Source organism: Phocoena sinus, chromosome 8, assembly GCF_008692025.1.
Source record: "Phocoena sinus isolate mPhoSin1 chromosome 8, mPhoSin1.pri, whole genome shotgun sequence".
NCBI lineage: Eukaryota > Metazoa > Chordata > Mammalia > Artiodactyla > Phocoenidae > Phocoena > Phocoena sinus.
This window is the reverse complement of record NC_045770.1, coordinates 34,206,297-34,233,939: the sequence shown is the minus strand read 5'-3', so window position 1 is coordinate 34,233,939 and position 27,643 is coordinate 34,206,297. Positions and strand designations below refer to the sequence as shown.

General features: G+C 37.5%; 1 protein-coding gene across 1 annotated transcript in view; it reads left to right on the top strand.

Annotated features, from left to right (window-relative positions):
* The window catches only part of CNTN5 (contactin 5), a 1,462,970-nt gene that overhangs the window by 806,684 nt on the left and 628,643 nt on the right, over window positions 1-27,643 (top strand). The window lies entirely within an intron of this gene.

Genomic DNA, 27,643 nt, shown 5'->3' with positions numbered 1-27,643 from the left:
TCATGTTGTCCCAGAGGTCTCTGAGACTGTCCTCAGTTCTTTTCATTCTTTTTTCTTTATTCTGCTCTGCAGTAGTTTATTTCCACTACTTTATCTTCCAGGTCACTTATCCGTTCTTCTGCCTCAGTTATTCTGCTATTGATCCTATCTAGAGTGATTTTAATTTCATTTATTGCATTGTTCATCGTTGCTTGTTTCATCTTTAGTTCTTGTAGGTCCTTGTTAACTGTTTCTTGCATTTTGTCCATTCTACTTCCAAGATTTCGGATCATCCTTACTATCATTATTCTGAATTCTTTTTCAGGTAGATTGCCTATTTCCTCTTCATTTGTTAGGTCTGTGGGTTTTTATCTTGCTCCTTCATCTGCTGTGTGTTTTTCTGTCTTCTCATTTTGCTTATCTTACTGTGTTTGGGGTCTCCTTTTTGCAGGCTGCACTTTCGTAGTTCCCGTTGTTTTTGATGTCTGTCTCCAGTGGCTAAGGTTGTTTCAGTGGGTTGTGTAGGCTTCCTGGTGGAGGGGACTAGTGCCTGTGTTGTGCTGGATGAGGCTGGATCTTGTCTCTCTAGTGGGCAGGTTCACGTCTGGTGGTGTGTTTTGGGGTGTCTGTGGCCTTATTATGATTTTAGGCAGCCTCTCTGCTAATGGGTGGGGTTGTGTTCCTGTTTTGCTAGTTGTTGGCATAGGTTGTCCAGCACTGTGGCTTGCTGGTCGTTGAGTGAAGCTGGGTGCTGGTGTTAAGATGGAGGTCTCTGGGAGATTTCCGCTGTTTAATATTATGTGGAGCTGGGAGGTCTCTTGTTGACCAGTGACCTGAAGTTGGCTCTCCTACCTCAGAGGCAGAGCCCTGACTCCTGGCTGGAGCACCAAGAGCCTTTCATCCACACGGCTCAGAATAAAAGGGAGAAAAAGTAGAGAGAATTAGTAGAAGTATGAGGAAAGAAAGAATGAAAGGAGGAAAGGAAGGAAGGAAGAAAGAAGCAAAGAAGGAAAGAAAGGGAGGGAGGGAGGGAGGGAGGAAGGAAGGAAGGAGGAAAGAAGGAAAAAAAGACAGAAAGAAAGATGATACAGTAAAAATAAAATAAAGTATAATATAGTTTATTGAATTAAAAATATTTAGAAAAAAAAAAAAGGGACGGATAGAACCTTAGGACAAATGTTGGAAGCAAAGCTATACAGAGAAAATCTTACACAGAAGCATACACATACACCTTCACAAAAAGAGGTAAAGGGGGAAAAATCATAAATCCTGCTCCCTGAGACCACCTCCTCAATTTGGGGTGATTCGTTGTCTAAAGGAGGGAGGGAAGGAAGGAAGAAAGAAAGACGAAGGTAAAGTATAATAAAGTTATTACAATTAAACTTAATTATTAAGAGAAAAGAATTTTTAAAAAAAGTCATGGACGGATAGAGCCCTAGGACAAAATGGTGGAAGCTAGAGTATACAGACTAGATGTCACACAGGAGCATACACGTACACCTTCACAAAAAGAGGAAAAGGGAAAAAAATCATAGATTTCGCTCCTAAATTCCACCTCTTCAATTTGGGATCATTTCCTTGTCTATTCAGGTATTCCACAGATGCAGGGTATATCAAGTTGATTGTGGAGCTTTAATCCGCTGCTTCTGTGGCTGCTGGGAGAGATTTCCCTTTCTCTTCTTTGTTTTCACAGCTCACAGGAGCTCAGCTTTGGATTTGGCCCTGCCTCTGCGTGTAGGTCGCTGGGGGGCGTCTGTTTTTTCGCTCAGCCAGGACGGGGTTAAAGGAGCCGCTGAGTCGGGGCCTCCGGCTCACTCAGGCCGGGGGTTGGGGGATGGGGGTAGGAGGGGCACTACGTGCGGGGCGGGCCTGCAGCTGCAGAGGCAGCGTGACGTTGCGGCAGAGGCCGGCGTGACGTTGCACCAGCCTGAGACCCGCCGTGCGTACTCCCGGGGAAGTTGTCCCTGGATCCCGGGAACCTGGCAGTGGCGGGCTGCACAGGCTCCGCGGAAGAGGGGTGTGGAGAGTGACCTGTGCTCGCACACAGGCCCCTTGGTGGCGGCAGCAGCAGCCTTAGCGTCTCCCGCCGTCTCTGGGTCCGCGGTTTTAGCCGCGGCTCGCGCCCGTCTCTGGGGTTTGCGCTTTTCCAGCCGCGGCTTGCGCCCTTCTCGGGGGCTCGCGCCCTCAGCCGCGGCTCGCGCACCGTCTCTGGGGTTTGCGCTTTCAGCCGCGCTCGCGCCCGTCCTCGGGGGCTCGCAGCCCTCAGCCGCGGCTCGCGCCCGTCTCTGGAGTTCCTTTAAGCAGCGCTCTTAAACCCCTCTCCTCGCGCACCAGGAGACAAAGAGGGAAGAAAAAGTCTCTTGCCTCTTCGGCCGGTGCAGGCTTTTCCCCGAACTCCCTCCCGGCTAGTCGTGGTGCACTAACCCCTTCAGGCTATGTTCAAGCCGCCAACCCCAGTCCTCTCCCTGAGCTCCGTCCAAAACCAAAACCCGAGCCTCAGCTCGCAGCCCCGCCCGCCCCGGTGGGTGAGCAGCAAGCCTCTCGGGTTGGTGAGTGCTGGTCGGCACCGATCGTCTGTGCAGGAATCTCCCCGCTTTGCCCTCCGCACCCGTCGCTGTGCACTACTTCTCGCCGGTCCCGAAACAAACCCCCTCTGCCTCCCGCAGTCTCCGCCCGCGGAGGGTGCTTCCTAGTGTGTGGAAACTTTTCCTCCTTCACAGCTCCCTCCCACTGGTGCAGGTGCCGTCCTTATTCTTTTGTCTCTGTTTTTTCTTTTGCCCTACCCAGTTACGTGGGGAGTTTTCTTGCCTTTTGGGAGGTCTGAGGTCTTCTGCCAGCCTTCAGTAGGAGTTCTGTAGGAGTTGTTCCACGTGTGGATGTATTTCTGGTGTATCCGTGGGGAGGAAGGCGATCTCCGCGTCTTACTCTTCCGCCATCTTCAAGGTCCCCCCCTGTACTCTTTTTTTTAAAGAGCTTTAAATATGGAAGTGAACAACCTTCAGAGGGCAAACTTGAAAAGCTAGAGAATAAATTATGACCTAGACCACTGTCCTTGATGAATAACTACAGAGAGATATTCCCTGGATTGGTATAAAATTCACATTTTTTCCTACTACGTGAAATACAGAGAAAATATTGCAGCTATGAAAAATGGATACTGTTGTATAACCTAAATTTTTAAACCTTTTAAGAAAATAGATGTTAATCCTTGTTATTGAGTTATTATAGTTTTAACATACACATACATAGAGACGCCTTAAACAAATTTACTCCTTTAATAATTTAAATGTTGTAAATGCATACATTTGATATTTGCATGACGCATACAAATATACTCATACCACTTTGTAATGCCACAGAGTCAATCAATCAACATTAAATTAGAAGATTAAAAGACCAAAGTCAATAGAAATATAAAAGTTGACAGATGCATTAATTTTTCTTTCTGTATACATTGTTTATAACTCACATTGTTCAAAATTCTAATTAGGTATTAGAAAACAACAACAACAACAAATCTCTGATTTGTTACAGCTTAAGCATTGCCAAGCAATCAAACATAGCTAAACATTACATTATCCTTCATTTATCTTCTAAACTTGCTTTTCTTTTCTTTCTCACTCTGGTGAATGCATCTATAATTGAAGGTAAAGAAAGAGGTGTCACAGCCTCCCTGTTACAAGTGTCACCATTCTTGCAGTCAGTGGGGCTGAAAAGCTTTGGGGTCATATTGACTAATCCCTCTCTTTTCTTTGATTCAAAGAGTCACAAGTGCTGTCAAATCTGGGTTATCTCCTAAATTTTCTATTTCCCCTTTTTCTTTATACTGTCCCTGTCCATTCCACTCTGTTTAAAATGGAATCTCAAGTAAATTATGTAAAAGCCTCCTATTAATCTTTCTGTCTCTACTCCTCCCTTATTCAAATCCACACTCCTGGACACCGTTATTGGTAATGTTTTTCACACACAAAACTATTTTTGTCATCCCCTCCCACTTAAAAACTTTCAATGTTTTCTAAATGTTTCCAAAAATAACATGCAAATGACTTTTAAGCTAATCTTAATTATCACATCATCCTCTTCTTTTCTGACATAAATTGAGTGTCATTACTAGCATTTTGTGTACAAGGAATTCTTTTACGTATTTGTACTTTTTTATTTTTCTATCTACGATGCTCAATTTGCCTAAGCTCTTATACCTAAATTGGCTATTCATCAGACTCCCTTAAGATGCTTGTTAAACATACAAAATGTCAAGGTGTTGTCTGGGAATCTGATTTTAACAACTGTCGGAAGAAATTCTGATGTAGTTGCTATGGCATTCAGGAATCACAGGTGTGTATCATCTTTTGCCTTTTCAAAAGCCATATCTATTCTTCCAAACAGAACAAGCACTCTTCTTCCAGGGATTCCTTTCTGATCCCATAGTATTTCCGGGTGGATCAGCAAAGTGCTTCTATAATTAAAGATTGGCATATTTAAGACTGAAATTCTTGTCAACCTGACTTCATAATCCATAGCCTTTTTGTGACTATACATTATCTACCTGTGCCCAGAAATTGGGTTTCAACCCCAAATTAGTGTTTGGGCCAAGTGGTAATAGAAGAACAGCCCCCTAGATGGTCTAGAATTTCCATCTTCTCTCTGACCTCCCAACTTTTGCAACTTACTCTAAAAAGATTTACTTTTTAGAAATTTCTTATTGCTCCATATTACTCCTCCTCTTAAGTCTGTTTCATTTTCCTTTGACTCCCCTCTATTTTCAAAATCTAATTCAGAAAATAGAATTACTGGTTTCTAAATTAGTTTTGTCAATATTTTTTTATAATCCTATACCTTTAAATTTTGGAAAAACCACAGAAATTCAGTACAAGTATTGATGCTTTTTAAACTTCTATGGGAGAAAATGTAGGAATGATTTGTCATATCATAGAGAACTTGTCGACTAAGATTTTTGGTTAATAAATCAGGCTCATTTACCTAGAGACATTTAAATAAAAGGTGGTAAGTTTTCCTGGAATGAGCTCCATGCACCTGAGTTTGATTCCCATCTTACCAGACAATATATTATCAGGATATACTTGGGTCAATTACTTAATCTTAGCCAAATACGTTCTTCTGTGAATGTAAATGATATCTACTTTGAGATGTGGGATTTGACAATTTATATGAAGCATCTTGTACAATAGTAGGTCCTTTAAAATGATAGCTATTACAACTTAGGTGAAAGAAGAAATAGAACTCACGTTGTGTTCTTCATAGTTGTAATGATTTAAATATAATAACTTTTCATGAGCCTCTGGCAGAGCAAATCTAAGCCTTGCCTGTAATGCTACAGGGCCCCTTGCATTACAGAAAGAGTACTGAAATTAAAGTCAGTGGGACTGGGTTTGAATTCAGGTCTACATTTTTTAGCTGCTGTTACTCCCCATAATTCTCTTTATTTCTCTAAGATTCAGTTATTTTTTCCATCTGCAAATTAATGATAATATATCCTCACAGAGTTATTGCCTAAATTGGGCAATATTTCAATTAAAACAGGACTATTACAAATTAACAGGTTTTTAATAAGCAAATAAAGCTTTTTATGTTTGGGGTAAATCTTAATGGAAATTTGAAATAAAACTTATTAAAGTGTACAATACATCACTGAATTTGGATTAGTTGGATTTTTATTAAGGAAAGGATACTGAAGCGAATTCATGCCCTTTGAGAGTTTTTGCTGAGGAAAGGGATTAGAGGAGCGTCCTTAGGTGTGGAGTTATATATTATAAAAAATATCTAACAAAAGTTTATTGCTGAGAAGTTTTCTTGGTGTTTATTTTACATTTACATCAGTGATAGAAGTACAGCTGGGATTTCTGCATTTGCCAAATCTTTACACAAAGCACTCTCGTTTTCCTTTCTCTTCCAGAAATGTTTCATGTTTTACTTTTATTGCACTACTAGTATTTTGGTGGTGTTCTAAAAATAGAGAATGTACATTCTAGTCATTTGCTGATTTTTATGTCTGGCTCACTCATAAATGTCCCACGTGCTTCCCTGGCTGACACTTTTCCATGTATAGTCAGGGGACCTTCTGTAGCTCCATCCTAGGGCCACCAATGTTGCTGTTTTTGTCACCATCACTGCCCAGCATCCCTACTCTGGCAAGAATCCCATGGGTACCCCTTCAGAAAACCACCTTCCAGTCATTCACTAACAGTCCGCACTCTAATAGTCAAGGATGCAAGCAAACAAAACTTTCTACACACTTGTCTTTATTCACTCTCATAAAACCACCACAACCACACTTCTCTAACAGAGAGAAAGAGAGAGAAAGTTGTGTGTTACCGAATTTGATGTGTTCCTGATTCATAGTGAAGCCAAACCAACCTAAACATTGAAGTCTGCAGCAGAGAAAGGTTTACTGCAGGGCCATGCAAGGAGAACAGGTGCCTCACGTCCCCCAAAAATGAACTCCCCGAAGGGTTTCAGTGAAACATTTTTAAAGGTCAAGTGAGGGAGGGGAGTCACAGTGTATGTGATCAGCTCCTGTACAATTTTCTAATCGGTTGATTGTGAAGTAACAGGGCAGTTCACGTCATTAATCCTCAGGCGCCAGTAGGTGTGCTCAAGATCATCAAACAGTTAATTTCTTCCATTAGGTGGTGTCTTTTAGCATCTGAAAAACTCAGGAAATGTGCATCAGATACTATTAATCTAGGTACTTCAGAGAGGACCTAAAGCAGAGGATATGGGGGAGGGGTCTGTTCTGGGAAGGCCCCATAGGGTCCTGCTCGGTTACAGCTGTTGTTTGTGAATCTGTGTTGTAAAGGATGGGAGGATGCTGAGACTGAATAGTGAAAAAGTGCATCTATGTAAGGAGGCATACCTGCCCCAGATCCCCTGTTCTAGACGACGTGTGTGTATTAGGATGGATGACAATTGCCTACATCCCAAGTGTAACACTTTTTCCTAGAGAAGCAGTCTCACACTCTGGAGAATGAAATAATGCTAAAACAAGTTCACTATTAGAGAATTAAGAATATATCCCCAAATTAGCAAAGTACTCTGGATTTTTAAAGGAGGAATTGGTATGTTTAACAAAGGACAAGAGGGGAAAAACAGAGACTGATAATTTTGAATAAATAAAACATTCTTTAAAAATGCATTTTGTTTATAAATTGATTTGTTATAAGACATTTGGAACACAACTAAAAGATAAGTGAGAATTTAGATTTGTTATATAAAATACAGGATGCCCAGTTAAATTTGAATTTCAGATAAAGGATATATATATATATATATATATATATATATATATATATATTAGTTAATATATCCCATATAGTGTATGTGACATATTTAAATGAAGGAGTCCTTTATTTATGAAATCTGGCAATCCTACTTGGATATATCCCATATAACATAAAATTTCCAAATGGGTCTTAGAAAGCTATTTTTGAATTGTTTTTCCATTTTATAATAAGCCTTGATTTTTAAAAAAATAATCTTTAAATAGACTTTTGTGTAAAATAAAAGGTAATGTTGACCAAAGCAATTTTATGGAGATGGGTGATAATGATAAATCTTTTGTTCAACATTTTTAATTCCTATAGTATACTCTCAAAACAAAATTCATGAAGTGAATATGATTTTGGTAGCTGTATTGTTATTCCATGGTTCAATCCCAGGTATAACTCCTAATATATTTACTTTTTCTTGGAATTCAGTAGATGTATAATAAAATAATTTTAGTTTATACAAGATATTCCTCACAGAATAAATATTCTCTATTCTGTTAGTCATCTTTTCAAGAGATATTTTTTGAACCCATCCTCCATGTAAACACTAGGAATGACCTACAGAAAAAATTTTTGGAGTGAACATTTCTTTCTGTATCATAAATGTGTATATATGTCCACAGATAGAAATATGGAATCCAATGTACTGTTAACTATTAAGATTTCATCTTTTTCATTCAAGGGCATAAACTACAGCCGGGGCATTTTATTGTAAAAAATAAACAATCCATTTTTCTCCCTTCATTTAGAGAATGCATTACTGAAAAAAAAAAAGGATTCTTGCTGTCTATATACATTACAAAGGAACAAAAGCTGAGAAATTGAATTATCTGCATAGCTGAGATAAAAATTGCTATTCTGTGCTTGATATGAATCAAATATTTTTAATAGAATACTTACATTTTGTGAGCAGAATTAGGGCCATGCATAACATTAAAATGTCCCCTGGACATGGAATAACTTGTATTACAGCTGACCCAGAACTCTTTGGGAAGACATTTTTTTTTTTCAGTCTTAGAGTTTAAGAGTTAAGTATTATATCATCCATGTAAAAATTATATTTGTACTTCTGAATTCAAATATAATCATGGTACTATTATTAAGTAAATAAAATCTATTTTAATATAGTTATACAAAAATGACTACATAAATTATAGAGCCTTTGGTTGCAGTAGCTCTGTAGTATTTTACCAAAGGGAAATGTTACATCTCTTCATTGTAGATTCTTTTTGTGTTCTACAGATCACCTGCATACTCACTCCAGAAGAAAAAACAATCAGCATTTCAACTTTTCAACTAGAATAGCATAGATTTGAGTTTTAATTTTTACTGGTAGCTTATAGCAGAAAATTGTTTTACTATGTACAACATTTAGAATATTGAGCAGGACAATTTCACCACCTTGTGCTCTACTTTACAAAAGGAGTCTACCTAGTGAAGCAAGTTATCTGACGGTTTACATTTCTTATATTCTAGATAGGGAAAAAAGAAAGAAATTAATACTAAGTGGCTGCTTCCAAGTGCTCTGTGTATCATGCCTGCTGCTTACACACATTATCTCATTAATTCAAAACAGAATATTCCTAATTTAAAGATAAGCATTATCATCCTCTTTTACAGACAGACATGGGAGCTCAGGGAATTACAGTAAATAACCCAGAATCATACCAAAAGAAAAATGACAACAGCCAAGTACCATTTGATTCACGAATCCCTTATGTTCACTATATTCTGCCTGATTGATAAGTGATTATCATTTGTTTGATGAAAATATACTTATACATATTATTAATGTATCTAACCATTTCATCTGGTTGAGCTACATCTAACGTAGGGAGCTGCCTTCAAGCTGCCTCACTCCTCGAGAATATTTTTTTTAATGAGAGGCACTCTTGAGAATGATTAAGAGCAAGGGTTGTAGAATTTGAAAGATTGCATTTGAATCCAGGCTCTACCATTAGTTAATCTTTTTAAAGTCTTGGTTTTCTCACCTGCAAAATGGAGATGATAATCATACCTAACTTTGTTTAGGAATGAATGAGATAATACAAGGTTTTTAGAATGACTCCTAGAATATAGTAAATGTTCAGTAAATATTAGCTAATTGATTTGCATACAAAATTGTATTTTGTAAAAGGAGAAAAAAGGAAAGAACTTTGAAGAGAGAAGCCTGAATAGATTAGAATAGAATAGAATAGAATAGAATAGAACAGAATAGATTAGTCCCTGGGATCTAGTGATTACATGGTGAAGGCCAGCAGTTGGAAAATCTCTGTTTTTTGTTTTGTTTTGAGAGACTGTCCATAAAATCAGCAGGAGAATTTCTCTATATCCAGCTGACAAAGGTAAGGATAAGGCCATCCTTCCCACCCCTACATAAATCTAGAACCTTCCAATGTTATACAGGTTGGCAGCTTGAGGGCACCAAGAACTAGAATAGTCAGTGGCTTTTTTAAATAATGACACTGGTGAGGCTCCTTCAGAAGGCTATGAATGTTGTCCACTGGAGTCAGAGCAAGAACGGAAGTATAGGGTAGACCCCAAAATCTGTTTTATGTCTGTCTAGTTTCAAAAGCCTCATTGAATACTCCCCAAAATGCCTGAAGTGACCTTGACAGAAAGAGAACATGTACAGAAGGCCAGAACAGGTGTTTTAGATGATCAATTCTAACTTGGTATAACACTATATGTTCAGGTTGGGAAGATTTTAAAGTATTTGATAGATTTTAATATTTATATTATATGCATACATGAATTGGCCCCACCCCCAAAATAAAATTTATTTTTAATGTGTCAGGGAAGTGGAATTTTGTCAAGCAAAGATATATTTACATGACAGAATCATTGACTCACAAATGATTTTTGTTGTCAGAAATAAAGAGAAAAAAATCATTAGCACGAGTATAGAAATTCACTTCCCAAATAATTGTAACATTATTGGTTTCCACATGTGACTTTAGTCATTTAACTTCAAAGAAACTTATTGATTTGAAGACATTCATTAGCAAAGTGGCCCTGAGAAGGTATGTTAGTAGTTACACTCTGTATCTTAGAATTTAACATTATATTGCAATCACTCAAATTTCATATAGTTTTCTTTTGTCCTTCAACTATGAACACTCTTGGATCAAGAACTATTTTGTTTATTCCTTGTGAGCTTATAACAATCCCTAGTGGAACAATATGCCCATGGAAAATAATTTTAAAGTATTTTTAACAAATTGAGATACTATTCAATTTTCTGTCCTCTTCTTACTAGACTTTACAGGGGCATTTTAAACTAATGAATGTTCCTTCCACAAATTCTCTCCTCTCTGAATGCTTCCTGTGGCTTCCATGATATTTAGGGTTATCTTTGTTTTCTATTCCTCTGCCGATCCTCTTCAGTATCCAGAGTGAGCTCATCTTCTATCTCCAGCCAGACTTTTGTCTGGATGCTGGCATTTATCATCTGCCTTCCCAACTGCTCCTATGCAAGTCCTACAAACCACTTACCCTCAACACATCCAGCTGGATTCATCAGCTTCAACCACTTCCCAGTTCCTCTTTATATATACTCTATCTCAAATGACATGCAGCCCCTATAGCTTGTAATAAACCTCCCTGCCTCAGTGTTCACAGAATTAATACTGCAAACCAACTCTTGTATGGGGTAAGGCTAGAACTCAAAATTTTTAGGGGCTATATTTAAATAGTTTATGTCTCCTAACTCTAAAGGAAGAATATATCCCAAGAACATGTTAGTAGAATGAATAAAATTGTGTTTCAGATATTCATTCATTCAATATTTTTTTTAATGAAAATGTTTCATTTTTATGTATTGTTCTAAATGCAGTGTGTTATTGGAGAAAATAAAAAACATGTTTAAGATGTAATTTCACACTCAAGAAGCATACCAGGGGAGTAGCTAAGTGAATCAACTATGCTTTCATTTCTGTACTATTTTTTTAAATTTAGTAGCATTGGCAATACTAAAATGGAGCATTCCTTCTACCAATTGTTTTTCCCTTTGCTTATTACCCTGTAGAATTGGAATCCACACAGTGTACATCTATATTTGCTGTTTTTGGATAGCTTGCCAACTATTTTTCTGTCCTTTTGTAATAACACTTGCAAGCCTGTACTATTTGTAGTTTTATTTCTTAACTTTGTTATGTGTGTTGAACTTTCTAAAGGGAGAGTAAATCCAAGGTTGTCACTATTCTTCTGAATATAGGAGACCAAGGAAAGGACTGGGATATAGTATAGTTTAATAATAATTGCCAATATATTGTTTATTTCTAACTATTTAAAGTGTTATGATAAATTTTCAGAATTGCTGTACCTGCTTATAAATACAATCTAGGGAAGTTATTGCTAGAGAGTATGCACGTGCATTACCAATACAATGCTCTTAGAAGTATAAAACATAATATAGAAAAAATTAAGAATATAGTTTTCTATTGTGTCTTTTGGATGAGGAAGAGAGGTATGTGTTTTTTTATGTTTTTATTTTTTAATTAAAGTGTTCTGAACTAAACTTTTTATTTTATTTTATTTTTTATTTTTTGCGGTACGCAGGCCTCTCACTGTTGTGGCCTCTCCCTGTTGTGGCCTCTCCCGTTGTGGAGCACAGGCTCCAGACTGGGGCACGAACCCATGTCCCCTGCATCGGCAGGCAGACTCTCAACCACTGCGCCACCAGGGAAACCCTGAATTAAACTTTTTAAATTAAACACATTTAATCAGCATTTCTTTAGTTAAATGCAGATAAATCAGAGGTAAGATGTGGATATATCCAAAATCTGGTCCTAAAGATGAATGATAGTAAGAAGATAGAAAAATGTGAAAACCCAGGTGTTCTTCAAATGCATATACAGAAAAATAATTGTCATAATTCACATCGGTCATAAGTACTTTAAATATTATACTGTATGAAATGATTCTGGGGAATATTCAAAATGATCCTGAAATTTGAACACCTTATTATTCAAAGAAAATTATAGCTGGAGAAAGTAGTTTGAGTTGCATGGATCCAATACAGCCATGACAAGTCAACACTCAGAACTACCCTAGAACTTTTCCTACCTTGTTCTGCTATCCTTCATTGCTAATTCCCACCCCCATGGATTTTTTTTTCATTTTATTGGTTTTCTCACTATGAAGTGCCAAACTTTTTCTGAAGGGTATTATTTAACTTTTAGTGGACTTCCATTTGATCATGCCAACAAATCATGTTCAGGAGTCATCAAGCATCTTCAGGAGTTATTTCATTTATTTGCTAATAACCTCATTCTTCATGATTATTCTTTTAAGCTTTTTCCATTGTCTTCTATATTGTATTAATTATTCATTTATTCAATCAATAAATATTTATTAATCACAACTGCACTGTTAGGAGCAATGGGGAAAAAACAGAAATGCACTTTTGACAAGCTAATTGCATCAAAATATATATTGTTAGTTTCTAAATCTGTCTTAATATCAGTATAAACAGATGCTTTTCTCAGAGATTCTGATCTGGGAGAGGATCCAGAATGTTTAGATTTCCTTAGTAATTCTGATATATAGCCAGTTTCAGAACCAAATATAAATGAGTAAAATGTATTTTAATCTTGGAAGAGAAATTTGGGAATCTTCAGCTTGGGGATGATTCTTGTAGCTGTATGAATGTGTAAAGCTGAGAGAAAGAGAAAGCACAAAGGGAAAAAAGACTAAGATGGAAGCTTGGCCTGCATCTCTGGACTGGTCAAGATCTTGAGACAAACAAAACATGAGAATGGTAATCTGTAGCATCAAATGCTCTAGAGAGCTAGTAAGGTGAAAAAAATTACTCTTAATTGCCATTCACTGAGATCTTTCTATGTACCAAATACGTTGTCACAGACTTTGCCATGTTTAATTCTGCAATAGCTATATAGAAAAATACTCCTCATATGTATTAAGTAACTTGCTCAAGGTCCTATAGTAAGTAATTTGCTCAAGGTCCTATAGTAGTAAGGCCAGGATTCAACCCTCTTTCACCTACACTACCCATGTACTGGTTTTTGAACATCATCATCCTCAAGGATTTTCACCTATAATAGAAAAAAATAGCTCTTAAACTCAAAAGAAAGAAAAAACGATTGATAGAATGAAGTTCCAAAGAAGAGGGTACAAAGTAAGATTAAGATCACCATAGAGTGTCTTATTTAAGAAGGTCACTTAAATGTGTCACTTAAATAAGGTCACTTCAACTCAGAACTTTGTGTGAAGATATATTGAAGTGTTTGTAAAAAAATGTATTTGTAGTGGTAAAATGTATACAAATGTAAAATATGCTTCTTATGATGTAACAAAAGTAGAAGGGAGAGAAAGTATGAAGATGAAGCAAGATTTTGAGGCAAGGGATTGGAAGTTTAAGGAAATTCAAGTCAGTCCTAGTCCTTTTAAAGTATGAGGAAGAGTAAACGTGCTGAGAGGTAAGAAACAGGTTTTGGCCAGAGAATTACAGGTATTCTTGGTAAGACTCTATCTTTCATTGTACCCACAACACTCAGACCTCCAGTCCTACCCTCACACCCTTCCCTTATGTATTTGGAGTCTATCAGGATTCCCAATCATCTATCATCCTTGCATTCTGATCCCCATAGGGACATCTACACCATTTTATTTGATCCCATTTCCCACCTACCTACACTCCTGAAACCCTTTAACTTCTGGAACTCAGAGTCAGAAGCAAAACCCACAAATCCTGCACTTCTTTTCTCAATACTATTCACTCAAGTTTTGTGCTCTAACAAAAAGCTGCTCCTCTCCTAAGACATTCTGTCATGGAGATGAAAGAAGTGTCCTCCTTACTTCTCTTCGCTGCTTTCAGACTATTCTCTCTACCTCTCTCTAGGAAACACAAACTAACAAACAAAACAAACAGAGAAATATAAGCTTTGAATGTCATGACATCAGACAATATATTGATACTATCCATTACTTATTGCAATCAACTTTCAACTCCTCATTTACTCCTTTTGATACCTTAAAGATTTAAGTTCCTTGCTCACTGTTGTTTTATTTCCAACAATACTCTTGAAACCAAGTGGGGCTCTGTGGGGCTCCTGGGCACAGAAGCTTTTTTGTCCCCTGTTTCTAGTAGATAAGACTCTAGCCTCCATGACCTTCCCTGAGTTCCAAAATGCAGATATGAACAGTTGCTAATCAAAGGAAGAGCAGCCAAGAAACCACCACCTGAGGCTAGATTAAAGGAATAGGAGAAGTCATCAAGATTAGGAGACTGACCACCTGAGACCCTGCACACACCCTAATCTTGTCAGCAATCCCACCCTTGAACTATGGCTATAAAACTCCTCATCAAATCCTCCCAGGTTGGGACACAGTTTTTCAGGGCAGGAGCCTGCTGTGTTCCACTTTGCCTGGCAAAGCACTAAGACTCTCCTCTACTTCACCCAAAACTCTGTCTCCAAGATATGATTTAGCAATGGAATACAGAGAAGCTGAGATTTTGGCATCACTCTTGTCATAATCTTAGTGATTTCAATATCCACATACTGACATCTAGCCCTATTAGTTCCTCATTCTCTCTTTTAATGGTCTCATCTTCTACATTTCCTCAGATACCCATTCCCTTTGTCATATCCTAGATGTTGTCCTTACCAATAACCTTAATCACTTTCTAAATACACACACTCTCCTATTGTTTCCCAAATAATACACTCTATCCTTTCCTTTCCAAGTCTTTTGACTTCACTGGAATCTACAATCCATTTTTTCTATCACCTTTTTGCTGTCCAGGGTAATCATTCCATATCTTCTTTTCTTTAATCCAATCTCCAACTCCTCTATCCCCATCATCACTCACAGCTAATGACTCAGCTTCCTATTTCCTGGATAAAATAAAAACAACAAAGCTTCCACCATCATACCTGGGTTCTGCATTTGAGCCCTGTTTTTTTATTCCATAGCACTCACCACCATCTAATATGCTATATGTTTTCCTTATGTATTTTGTCTATTGTATATTCTTTGCCCCTCTGCTGCTATTACAAATTTCAAGTGGGCAAGGTTTTTGTCTTTTCTATTTATCACAGTGCCTATAATATCTACAGTAATGTTTGGCAAGGGAAAGACACAATAGGTATTGTGTGTGTGTGTGTGTGTGTATGTGTATGTATACATGGAAAAATAATTTTTCCTCTACCATTCTAGGTTCTTGGCTGAGACTTCTCCCTCCTCCATAAATAAAAAAAAAGAAAGATTAATAGGAGAACAGTAAATAGAATTTTACTAACATGTATAATTCCTATATACATGGTGACATCCAGGGAAGCTGATAACTCTCCAAAGTATTCCAAGCCACCATCTTAAATACAATCCTCAGCTAGACCAAAGAGAGATGTTGTTGTTGAGGGGTAGGGAGAGACCAGTTATGGGAGATACCAGGAAAAACACAGTAAACAAGGGTATAGTTGTTCTGCAAATATAAGCCTGTGCCTCTCCATTGATAAGAATTTCTAGAGATTTGCTTACTCCTTTCTTCCTGGTACAAAGAGGAGGACACCTTTACAAATGGAGATTGCCTTTATCAATGTAAATTTCTCTTACGAAAATGTAACTTCTACTCAGCTTTCAGAGCTTCTCTTGTGTCTGCTATTTCTTAAAAATAATCACCCTAAAATGAAAGGGGCATATTTTGGGGTAACACATTCTGCTCCCTTTCAGATTATATGCACACATATTTTATTTAAATAATTTTATGAGGTAGTTCTTAGATTTTATGAGGTAGATCATTTTAGAAATGATGACACTGAGGTTCAGACAGTTTTTGACTTTCTAAGGACCAATGATCCATCAAGTGGTGGAGCCAGAGTTCCAGCCTGTGTCATTCTAAACCCAAAGCTAAGTATGTGCCAACTTAAATCCAAAATATTAGTTCTAATAGTCTGAATACTTGATGTCTGTGCCCCAGGATATCTTTCCAGGTTTATCTCACTCTACCTTCTTACACACACCTTAGATTCATTAATCAACCTGGAAAACTTCCTGTCCTTCAACATGCCCTAAGCTGGGCCAGCCCAGCAATTCATGTGATAGGTGTGCTGTCCCAGCATCTGCTCTGTCTTCTGCCTGTTGAAATTGTATTTATTCTTCAGGACAGATACAAAATACTTCCTCTCTTTCTCTCTCTCTGTCTCTCTTTCTGTCTTTCAAATTCCTCTCGACTGGATTTTCTCTTCCCTTCCCTTAACTCTCAACAATGTCACAATCTACCTTAGGGCACATATTTGAAGTACAAAGCAGAGAAAGATATCCATCTAATCTGTGTTTCAACTTCATCCAGACACCCTAGCAGATAACCAGCACCTTGCAGTGCTTATTCATTTTTATATTTTCCATACAGCAACACCACTGGATGTTTTTCACTTGATAATTATAAGGCTCTTTGAATACTTACTGCCAAACATTGTTCCCAGCCATTACATTTGTTAACTAATTCACTCCTCACAATTCTGTGACAATAGTTACTATCATTATCCAAAATTTTCAAATTGAAAATGAGGTACAGAGAACTTTGACAAGAAGTTACTCATCTGAGAGTATGAGGTCAAAATCTCATAGCTAGTGATTTTTTGAGCTGGAATTTGAACCGAGGCAATCTGGTTCCACAGGACTTGTACTTTTTAGCCATGAAAAGATACAATATTTCAGGTAGTGGTTGGTAAATTCACCATAAATATTGGTTGACTCCAATAGGCTGACTAACAGCATCTTAAAAATATTATAAAAACACAGGGATACTAAAGGAATGAGTGTCATCTTGTGCTATCTTATCTGGCTTTAGATAACAAAAGCAGGTCATTGTAATTACAAGCTTTATATATGTTCTTATTAGGAGCAATCATAAAGGGCTCATTAAGGCTAATTGTATTGAATTAAGATGGAATTTGCATTGTACATCAAGTAATAACAGTTTGCATGCACCAGGCAAGCTAAGTTTTTTAAAGCATGCTTCCAAGGTTAAGTAGAAGACTTGATCATGTAGAAATCAACTGAAGTCTATTGTAGAATCTCAAAATGGTCCAGCAAAGAGAAGAAAACATCTGAAATTTTAATTGCGTAATTACCTGTGTAAATTGATATGAAATTTGCCTCTCACAATTTTTCCTCATTCTGACTGGCCTCAGCAAACAGTGTTGCCGTTGTTGGGGAGGGAATTTTCCTCTACATTTCTAGGTTCTACTGGGTGATCTAAGGGTTAAATTGATATGAGACAAATTGACAGGAGAAAATCAAACAGAAGTTTAATAACATCTGTACACGGGAGAGACCCAGGAAAACTAACTTGCCAAAATGACGGAAGACCTCATCTTAAATACTGTCTTTAGCTAAAGACAAAAAAGATGTTGGGAGTAGTGGTTTAGGACTTCAAAGGGAGGAAGGCAGCTCACATGGAGATTGAAAAGCAAGTGTTTGGTAAACAAATGTTTGCTGTGCCCTGCAGAGACAAGGGGACACAGAGCAGACTCTGATCTTTAGGCTCTGCCTAGAGTTTCTCCACCACCCCTAGCTCATGTTCTTTGCAGATATCTCTGGTGTTAGCTTTATTCCAGGAATAGGCCCTCTATGTAAATTCTTTTATTTTTTTTAGCTTTAAAATGATTTATTTTTATTTTTCTGAATTTTATTTTTTTTTATACAGCAGGTTCTTATTAGCCAATCTTTTTATACATATTAGTGTATATATGTCAATTCTAAACTCCCAATTCGTCCCACCACCACCACCACCTGCTGATTTTCTCCCTTGGTGTCCATACATTTATTCTCTACATCTGTGTCTCTATTTCTCATTTCTGGTAGAGATGGTTCATCTCTACCATTTCTCTAGATTCCACATATGTGCATTAATATACGATATTTGTTTTTCTTTTTCTGACTTACTTCACTCTGTATAACAGTATCTAGGTCCATCCACGTCTCTACAAATGAGCCAATTTCATTCCTTTTTATGTCTGAGTAATATTCCATTGTATATATGTACCACAACTTCTTTATCCATTCGTCTGTCCATGGGCATTTAGGTTGCTTCCATGACCTGACTATTGTAAATAGAGCTGCAATGAACATTGGAGTGCATGTGTCTTTTGGAAGTATGGTTTTCTCAGGGTATATCCCCAGTAGTGGGATTTCTGGGTCATATGGTAATTCTACTTTTAGATTTTGAGGAACCTTCATACTCTTCTCCAAAGTGACTGTATCAATTTACATTGCCACCAACAGTGCAAGAAGGTTCCCTTTTCTCCACACCCTCTCCAACGCTTGTTGTTTGTAGATTTTCTGATGATGCCCATTCTAACTGGTGTGAGGTGATGACTCATTGTAGTTTTGATTTGCATTTCTCTAATATTTAGTGATGTTGAACAGCTTTTCATGTGACTCTTGCCCATCTGTATGTCTTCTTTGGAGAAATGTCTATATAGGTCTTCTGCCCATTTTTTAATTGGGTTGTTTGTTCTTTTAATATTGAGCTGTGTGAGCTTTTTATATATTTTGTGGATTAACCCTTTGACCATTGATTCATTTGCAAATATTTTCTCCCATTCTAAGGGTTGTCTTTTTGTCTTGTTTTTAGTTACTTTGCTGAGCAAAAGCTTTTAAGTTTCACTAGGTCCCATTTGTTTAGTTTTGTTTTTATTTCCATTAATCTAGGAAGTGGGCCAAAAGAAGATCTTACTGTGATTTATGTCAAAGAGTGTTCTTCCTATGTTTTTTTTCTAAGAGATTTATAGTGTCCGGTCTTACATTTAGGTCTTTAATCCATTTTGAGTTTATTTAGGGAGTGTTATAATTTCATTCTTTTACATGTAGCTGTCCAGTTTTCCCAACACCACTTATTGAGGAGACTGTCTTTTCTCCATTGTATATCCTTGCCTCCTTTGTCATAGATTAGTTGATACATAAATTATTTCAGGCAGTTAAGGAGAAGGTCAAAGTTTCTTCCTGAGTCCTTTGGGCCTTGATTGTTTTCAGCTTGAAATAATACACATGCCAAAGATAAAAGTTGGGGTAGCAAGTTTTGCTCCCCTACATCCTACTCCCTTCACACTTGGCACAGAAGCACTGAGATTTGTATGAGAGGCACAGTTTGAACTTCAGAGAATGAAAAGCAAAAATTAGATGAAGTGAAATTGTGCGTAGAAACTGAATTTTTAAAAGAAGAGAGATATCATTTAAAAACTATACTAGATAGCCATTTTCAAAGAATATATGCTAAAGAACCTTTTTCAAAATATTCCCATAAAGCTATATTTTTAGTGTGTCACTGAGAAGGATTTTCCTTTTTTAATTATATTAAAACTTGGTTCTTAAAAAATAATTTGGGTGATATTCATGTGCTGTGGGTGGTCCTTTGATCCAAAACTAAAATGTTTTATTAAAATCAAAATGAAATAAGTATTCACCATTTAATCTAATCCTTGATAAGTTTCTCTTCCCTTAATCTATTGGAAAAACAAAGAGGAAAGGAATATATTTATCAAAGACTTACTATGGTCAATCTTAATTCATTAAGGTTTTACAGTGGTACATATTTCATGTATTTCAGAAACATGCATTATGTAAAATGAGTTCCCCTAGTATATCTTCATGCCCTTCAGTCTCTAGTGTTTAGCAATTCCTTCTCAGGTCATTAGTTGTGCCTATTTTTTTGACCACTTTGTAGAGTCTAAGAGTAAATTTGTACAATCCTTATTAAACACAAACCACACAGACTGTAGATTTTGATGACGAGGACTTTTGTAATGATGTGGCCTTTCAAACCTGATGGTTGGGAAGCAATCTCCAAATATTTCCCATTAGTCTTTTTAAAGACACAAGTCTATTCCAGAATAGTCACATATAAAAATCTAGGGCATACCCTGAGTTTCAAGTAAATGTGAAGCTCTTTTTGGCATTACTCCCTTTTGAACATGATGTCAGTGGCACTTCAAACCTCTCCCTTCATTTCTGGGGCCAATGCTCTCACCACTTATTTAATCACTTATGAATATACTCTGGGGTAAACTGAAAATAATCCCTATTTCCTCATCTAAGAGTCCTGACACAGTAGAAGGAAATGGAAGCAAAACAGGAAGCTACATGTCTTGGCCCTCAGATTTATGGTTTATACTTTTGGTGTGTGCCAGTGTTAACAGACAACTAGAGCAAAATATTTTATATAAAGATATACCTCAGTACCTGCAGGAGATGGGTTTTGGACATGCCATGGATACCAAAATCCATGGATGCTCACGTCCCATAGTCAGTTGTATCTATGAGTTTTACATCCTCAGATTCAACTAACAAACACCATCTACGATTGGTTAAACCCACAGATACGGAGCTCGAGGAAGTGGAGCGCTGACTGTATTAAAACTTCTTATACAGTTGCCTCTTGAGCAACATGTGTTTGAACTGCATGGGTCCACTTACACGCACATTTTTTTTCAATAGTAAATATCATAGTACTACACAATTCACTGTTGAATCCATGGTTGTAGAGGAACCACAGATACCAAAGAACAGTGTGTAAGGGGGGCCAAAATCTAAGTTATAAGTGAATTTTCACTGTGTGGAAGGTTTGGTCGGTGCCCCTATCCCCATGGTGTTCAAGGATCAACTGTAATCTATGGACAAAGAATGTTTACCTCAGTGTTGTTTTATTGTTTATTTGTAGAGTCTGCATTTAGTATCTGAAACAAGAGTTTGATAACACACAAAGTACCACAAATTTTCTTCAGCAAGAAATAGAGCTATTCCTTTGAGAATCATTCTGGAATATTTACTTGAAGTTAAATTTTTATGTGATATTATTCACTAACACTGCTTACTTTACTTCAGGCAGTATTCTAAGCATTTTAATATATTGTCTTATTTAATCCTCACAGTTTCTAAAACATAGGAAAAATTATTATCTCCATTTTACAGATGGCAATACTAAGACAGACAAAATTAGTTAATTGTTTAAGATCATACAATTAATGAGTGGAGAAGCCAAGATTTTCACACAGGTTATTATTTTAGACCTTTTAGAAGGCTGTTAAACATTGTGGACATCACATGTAACCATGATGCAATACCACACCTCTCCTTACTCTAACTATATAGTTTTCCTCTAAGCAGATAGGTTAGGGCTTCCGCAGAGAAAAAGAACGAGGAATGGGTTTCTTGACAGAAGGGACACCATTTTTGGCCTAAGCCATTTTGTGATCTAAGCCTGCCCAGAATGGTTGCCCTTGAACAATAAGGATCTTAAGGGAACAAAAGAACAAACTGTCATCAAGCTAGAGAAGTAACAGCAAAAAAGACAACAAATCAGTTGAAAAAAACTCCCATGTCTGTTTCAGTAGTAAAGACTATCCTGAAGCACTTTCTTGAGCTGTTTTGTAGAATTCAAACTCACCAGGCGGTCAACCACCAGACCAACTGGAACCTAACAGATGATGATATTAACCTCTTCTGACCTTCATGACTTCAATCAACTAAAGCTTGGACTCTGCCAGCCTCTCAAGCCCCTGCATGAATATGCATGTACCCTTAGCTTAAAACTTCCCCAATTTTGCTGCTTGGGCAACACTACTTTGGGAAAGATCCCCAGTGTTCTCCTTACTTGGTGCAATTAATAAACCCTTCCTTCTCCTGATCTGATCTTTGGCTTGGTTCTGTCTTTTAGCTGGACACCCACCAAGAGGTGAACCCAGTTGTTTTGGTAACATTTCCACTTAATCAAAAAATGTATTTGTGACAAAATTTTGTGAATTATAATAATTAAAGCTGGCAAGAACAATAAAATTTTGTATTGGAAACAACTTTGAGAAGATTTTACATTAAAAAATAGGCACTATTGGGCTTCCCTGGTGGCACAGTGGTTGAGAGTCCACCCGCCAATGCAGGGGATACGGGTTCGTGCCCCGGTCCAGAAAGATCCCACATGCCATGGAGCGGCTAGGCCTGTGAGCCATGGCCGCTGAGCCTGCACGTCCGGAGCCTGTGCTACGCAACGGGAGAGGCCACAACAGTGAGAGGTCCGTGTACCGCAAAAAACCAAACAAACAAAAACCAAACAGGCATTATTTATACAGAAATCTTGGCCTCTGTGCATTGGTGCCAAATTGAATCTCAGAGACAGAGTTCTGGGTGACATAGAAAAAAATAACTTTATTGCTTTGCCAGGCAAAGGGGGACACTTCAGTCTCCTGCCCTGAAAACCTATGTGTCTCAACCTGGGAGGATTTGATGAGGAGTTTTATAGCAATAGTTCAAGCATGGGATTCCTTACAAGATTAGGGTATGTGCCAGGCCTACACTTCTCTAATCTGGTCTCAGGTAATCTTCTTGATGAGTTTCTCTGGTTCCTTTCATCTTGCCTCGGATGGTTCCTTGGCTGCTCCTCCCTTGATTAGCAACTGTTCGAATCTGCCCTTTGGAATCCGGGAAAGGTCATGGAGGCTGGAGTCTGTTCCCTATAAACAAGAAATGGGGAACAGAAAGGCTTCTGTGCCCAGGAACCCCATAGGGTCCTCCTTGGTTTCAATATCTTGATCTTTTCTTTGTTTTACAAGCTCTATGTCAAGATAGAGCATGGCAAAAACCCAAACTATGTCATTGAATATAAGTGATATAGTTGGTTTCTTTTGAAAACTGTTTTAGTGCTGTGTGCATCAAATGTTCCCCCAAACTAAATTGTCTCATTTTCAGGTTGAACTTAAATTTATTCTGTCCTTGAAAGAAAGAAGTCAATTAAGACACATTACTCATTTTCCAAATCTCCCACCAAAAAAAAAAAAAAATTGGAAAATATTAAAATATGTTTGAGTTCATTGATCGTGACTAAGAATGCTTAGTGATGCTAGCCACATAAGTGAGTTAATATAAAATACAACCCTGTAGGGGATCAAAATTTCCCATCCCAAAATGTGTCTCTGGCAGGCATACAGATTATTTCAAACTGCAAACAAACAAGGCCCAAAAGACTCAAGAAGAAACTTTGACTTTTTCCCCACTGCCAAAAAACTGTAGACAGAGAACCTGTTCCAGGAAAGAAACTATTACCATATATAACTATAGTATGAACTAGTTGTGGTAAACAGGGAGGAACCCAGCAAATTCTGTTTGCTAAAATTCCTCTCTATGTCTCATTGTCTCTGCATGGCCCTGAAAACATTTGTTACTACACATTTGCTTTTCCATCTCCATGTGAATTGCCTCTTTCATTTTGAAGTCCCAAAACACTTTGCCCAAAGTCTTCTTTTGTCTTTAGCTGAAGCCGGTATCTAAGGTGAGGTCTTTGGCCATTTGGTGAGTTACTCAGTCTTCCTGGGTCTCTTCCATACATATATATAAAATTACATTTTGGTTTGATTTTCTCCTGTTACTCTGGCTCATGTCAGCTTAATTCTTACACTAGCCAGTAGAACCTAGAAAGACAGAGGAAAAATTCTTCTTCCCTGACAACACCATAAAGTTATTTTAAAATGATACCAAATTTAAACCATTTGTGGTTTTGTACATTTAAAATAAAATATTAATTTGTCTCTGTCTGACTTATTTCACTAGCCATAATATTCTCTATGTCCATTCATGTTGCTGCAAATGGCAGAGTAATATTCCATTATATGTACGTATATACACATATATACCACATTTTGTTTATCATACAGTATGATATCACTTATATGTGAAATCTAAAAATAATGCTAACAAATACACATAGCAAAACAGAAACAGACTTACAGATATGTCAATTGAAAGAAAAATGCACAACCTGAAAGTCGAGAATTATGTTTATTTGGCAGACTTTCTGAGGACTTCAAGCCCAGGAGGAAGCCTCTCAGATAGCTCTGAGATATTACTCCAAAGACGTAAGGGAGAAGCCAGGATATATAGGAGTTTTGCAACAAAAAACAGGTAGACAGAACATCGAAAGTTTACTGTTAATTAAAGAAAACCAGACATCTCAGGTTAATGAATTTAGCACGTTTCTCTTTATGGGAAGATGCAAGAGTCTGGTCTCATTGAAATAATTCCTTTGATATGCACCTTAACTATATAGAGCCAGAGTCCTGTACTTTCCCATCCTGATTCCCCTCAAGGTGCACCATTAGGGACAGCTGTAGTGGCTGATGGCTTGATGGCCACAACATCCTTCATTTACTGGTATGGCAGGTGACATTTTAGTCCATAAATACAGAGAACAAACTAGTGGTTACCAGTGGGGAGAGTGTAGGGGGGAGGAACACGTTAGGGGTATGGAATTAAGAGATACAAACTATTATGTATAAAATAGGTAAACAGGGCTTCCCTGGTGGCGCAATGGTTGAGAGTCCACCTGCCGATGCAGGGGACATGGGTTCATGCCCCAGTCTGGGAAGATCCCACATGCCGCAGAGTGGCTGGGCCCGTGAGCCATGGCCCCTGAGCCTGCATGGCCGGAGCCTGTGCTCCGCAACAGGAGAGGCCACAACAGTGAGAGACCCACACACCTCAAAAAAAAAAAATAATAATAGATAAGCAAAACATATATATTGTATAGCACAAGGAATTCTAACTATTATCTAGTAATAACTTTTAATGAAGTAAAATCTCTAAAAATACTGAATCGCTATGCTGTACACCTGAAACTAATACAGTATTGTAAATCAACTATACTTCAAAAAAAAAAAAAAAAGGAAAGAAAGAAAAATAAGTTTTGAGATAGCACTGGAAAAATAAAGATATGAGATAATTGATCCAAATAATAAGCAGTACCAATTTTCAGAAACAAAAGTTTAAAATAAAGCTGAATTTATGTTTATGTATTATGTTTAAATGGTAAAAAATATATATATTAGCTAATGCCTGTATAGTACTTACTACTTGTCAAGCACAGTTCTAAGTGTGTATTATGTTTATTAACTTATTTAATTTCCACAATCATTTGTCATTACCTATATTTTATGTATGAACAAACTGAGTCTTTTGCCCAAGGTTTCAAAACTCACCCAGTTTGATTATTTAACTGCTATGGTAATCTACCTCTGACAATTAACTAAATCAATCATTTTATTCATTCAGGCTCAATAGAATTAAAAGTGAAGACATTTAAGAACTCTGCCTTATAGATTAGAACCAGTGGGGAAAAGAGAGATTTTTTTTAAAAGGAGTATATTTTCAAATACATGGATTAATATGTAGTTTTCAATACAGATTAAGAAACACACAACTCAGTCTGATCCTATATGAGACAGAGACAAGATACAAAGACACACACACACACACACACACACACACACACACACACACAGTGAGACAGAGAGAGAGAGAGAGAGAGAGAAAGGGAAATTTGAAAAATTTTCCTATCATTAGCAAAGGAATTAGAGCCTTTGGCCAGATGGTGTTCATGGATCTCCAAAACTGAATAATAAATTAAACACTATACAGAAACATTAATTAAGTTAATTTTAGGAGAATCGTTAAAGTTATCTATAAACAAAAATGATGGCTTTAAACAGGAAGAGTCAGCAAGTTGGTATTTTGAAACAGTTTTTCAATGGTTCCAAAGATAAAATCCTTAATGGATTTAATTTCTAAACACAAATATAATATTATATTTGTGAATACATTTTACTACCAAAGGCATTATGAACCATTGACAGATAAACTAAGGCATATTACAATTTTTAAGAGTTTATTTGAGCAAAAATAAATTTGAATTGGGCAGCATCCAATCTAGCAGATAGAAAGGAGCTCCAAGAAACTATACAAAATGAAAGACTTTTATAGGCAGAAAGGAGCAGGAACAAGAAATTTATACTAGGTAACAAAGTGGGTTGGTTATTCCAAGGTTACTTTCCTTTAGGGGATGGCAAGGGTCTGTCAGGCAGATTACCTCACTAATGCTGATCAGGCGATTCCTGATTGACTGGTTTCAGATTCTATTGATATTTCTGAGAAAGCAAAACTGTAATTAGGTTAAATCAAAATTGGGTGACATGAAGCCTAGCATATGCAATTCCATTTGGGACCTTTTGTTTTTTAACAATACAAATCATATATACGATATTTCTGAATGATTTGGGGGCTTTTGAAGCATAAATTCTAACTAAGATTTTTAGATTAGAACCCAAATCCTGCAAATACTGCAACTCTTGTAAAACTCAGGTTAATTAATCAAATTACTATATTCTGAGAGTGTTACTGAACTCAGGTTTGGCTGCTTGCCACTCCAAAGCCAATACTTGAAAGACAAGTGCTGGTAGGAATAGAAAGCTTGCTTTATTCAGGAGGCTTGCATCCTGGGGAGAAGGCAGACGCATGTCCCAGAACCAACTCTGAAGATTCTGCTTGGCCTTAAAGATTTTTAAAGGGCGAAAGGGGAAGTAATCTCAGTTAATCATTGAGGTAGGGTGTCAAATTCTTCACTATCTCCCACTGCATGCAGGCTTGTTGACTCCTTGTGATCTTTCTTTAGATGGTATCTCATTCAGACAGTTTGCTGGAAAGATAACTGAAGGAGAAGCTGGGGAAAGGATCCAGTCATCTGACAATTACTTTTTAAAAAATTTTTTTTACTTCTTTAATCTAAGAAAATAATCAACAGGTTAGGCAAGACATTGTGTGATCAAAAGATTTGAAAGGTGTGCTTGGGCTGGAGGTTAGTTAAGCATGGAGACACCTGATATAAAGGTTAAGTTAAAATATAGCTTTGCTAGAGTGACAAGACAAAAAGGCCTCCTGCAGAGAGCTGCTTCCTGCCAAGAGTGGTTTCCTCCAAAGAGCTGCCTACAAAGAGTTGCTTACAAATCCCCACTGTCAGACATCATTCCATCTATGGGATTATGAATGAAGGTACATCTTCTGTAACTTCATGCTGACATAGGGCACCGTATTCTTAAAGTGGAGGATATCGACATGGGTCTGTGGTTATCTCTTTGCTGACAATTTTAGTTGCACACTTACATATATGGGCAGAACAAGACACAATAACTTTGATGCCCACAAAGATATAAATTATTATGCACAATGGTGTTATCCCATTCTCTTGAGGCCAGTTCTTGGAATTGTGCTTGTCATAGATTTAGTACTGCGCAAGACGTAGCATCTTATGTCATGGCTACAGCCTGGTCATCACACAGTTAGCTTTTTCCATCTGGTAGCAGTTATAGTATCTGCAAAACAACTCAAGAATGTACATCACACACTGAAAGATTCTGTGACTCTATTGTCCTAATTATTGTTATTATTTATTTTTTTTGCGGTATGTGAGTCTCTCACTGTTGTGGGTTCTCCCACTGCGGAGCACAGTCTCCGGACACGCAGGCCCAGCGGCCATGGCTCACGGGCCCAGCCTCTCCGCGGCATGTGGGATCCTCCCGGACTGGGGCACGAACCCG